The sequence below is a fragment of the Dipodomys ordii genome, unplaced genomic scaffold, assembly GCF_000151885.1.
Source record: "Dipodomys ordii isolate 6190 unplaced genomic scaffold, Dord_2.0 Scaffold9, whole genome shotgun sequence".
NCBI classification, from domain to species: domain Eukaryota; kingdom Metazoa; phylum Chordata; class Mammalia; order Rodentia; family Heteromyidae; genus Dipodomys; species Dipodomys ordii.
Window position 1 is genome coordinate 10424859 of NW_012267225.1, and position 2075 is coordinate 10426933.

At 40.2% G+C, this 2075-nt stretch overlaps 1 pseudogene; it reads right to left on the minus strand.

Moving 5' to 3' along the window:
* Positions 1–204: 204 nt before the first annotated feature.
* LOC105980359 lies at positions 205–1667 on the minus strand (annotated as a pseudogene).
* Positions 1668–2075: the final 408 nt, after the last annotated feature.

Below are 2075 nucleotides of genomic sequence, written 5' to 3' on the forward strand. Positions count from 1 at the left end.
CAAGTATATTATTAAATGATAGAGAACATTTAATACAACCATTTCTATATAACTAGGAAATAAATTTCTAATAAAGAAAGATTTTACAGACCCCCATCTTTTATACCCACCCCAACAGTCTAACTCTAAAGAAGATGAAGCCAAGGACTTTCCTCACAGAGCTCACGACTAATGTTGCTTTGCTATCAAAATCTGTATTTCTGATCTGTAATGAGCATTGAGACAAGATTCAAATATTCCCAAAGAAGCACAATGCACGTTGTTGTCGCCTATTCAGCAACAGCGAGCACTGCATTCAAAACTCTCATCCCAGGAATTAAATAAGGTCAGCCACATTCATGGGCATCTCCTCCACTGTAGTATGGTAGAAAGTCTCAATGTCACGAAGAATCCTCTTGTCTTCTTCAGTAACAAAGTTTATAGCCACACCTTTCCTCCCAAATCGACCCCTCTGCCAATTCAACTCGCTCTTTATTCAAACAGTGTGCTGTTTCGCTTATGAATCCAGGTCCTAAATTACGTCAATGCCATTTCTGAGTGCCATCTCATCATCAACTGCTGCTATCGACTCCTGTGAATATAGTTTTCATGATTGGTAGGTAGGTCATAGTTTATAACCAAAGACACTTGTTGCACATCAATTCCATGAGTCAACAAGTCAGTCGTGATCAAAACACGGCTTGACCCTGAATGGAATTCCCTCATGATAACATCTTTCTCCTTCTGATCCATATCACCATGCAGAGCAGAAACTGTAAAGTCCCTGGCATGCATTTTCTCGGTGAGCCAGTCTACTTTGCGCCTTGTATTGAGGAAAATAACAGCCTGTGTGATAGTCAGTATCTCATACAAGTCACAAAGTGTGCCCAACTTCCATTCCTCTCTCTCAACATTTATATAAAACTGCTTGATTCCTTCAAGGGTCAATTCTTCCTTCTTCACCAAGATTCGAATCAGATCTCTCATGAATTTTTTGGTCACTTCCAACACATCAGTTGGCATTGTGGCAGAGAGCAACACGACCTGAATACTTGTATTTAATTTCTGGAAAATCTCACAGATTTGATCCTTGAACCCTCGGCTCAACATTTCATCAGCTTCATCCAAAACAAACATTTTGATCCATTTTGGAGAAAGGTATCGTCTGTTCAACATGTCAAACACTCTCCCTGGTGTACCAACAACGATATGTGGCACTTCAGCCTGCAGATTTTGCATTTCATTTCGAACATTGGTTCCACCAATAGCAGGCATGACAAGTTGCTCCCATATAATCTCCAAGTGCGAGAATTACCTTTTGGATCTGTTGAGCCAGTTCTCTGGTGGGGGCCAATACTAGTGTTTGGGTCTCCTTGAACTCAATCTCCAACTGTTGCAGGATGGAAATAGCAAATGTGGCTGTCTTGCCAGTACCTGACTGAGCTTGAGCAATCACATCATACCCTTTAATGCAAGGGATAATAGCTCTCTGTTGAATAGCTGAAGGCTTTTCAAAACCATAAGCATAGATGCCCCATAGAAAAGACTCCTTTAAATTCATATCAGCAAAGTTATCAACAATCTCATTCCAGTTGCTCTTGATGACACCATCGGGGTCCATTCCCTCTGGGCCGCCATGTTCTCTGTTATAGTCCGCAGAACCACCAGACATGATCCGAAGGATGCCTCCAAGCCCTACTGGAAAGCACCCTCACCAAATATTAAACAGATAATGTTCTCTGATCTTTAGAGACTTTGTCTTTAAATATATAAGCTAAATAAACCTCTTTACTATATCAATTATTCAGCCTCTGATATTTTGTTAAAACAACACAAACCACCCTCTAACAAATGTCACCTAGGATGTTACAAACATGTCAGTTTTTTTTCAAATGGTCCAATTTACTAGTTCCCCTCTTTTTACCCCAACCCAATTGGAAAGGCTCCTGCCAGAACCCTTAGTATCCTATTCCAAATTGTTCTGGCCTGGAAGAAGAAGCCGTTGTAGAAATTAACTTATTTATTGCCCTCTTACATTGGATTCAATTTCCTGAGCTTCAGCTTCTTTTTCTTTTTGATGTATTCTCTTCATTTAG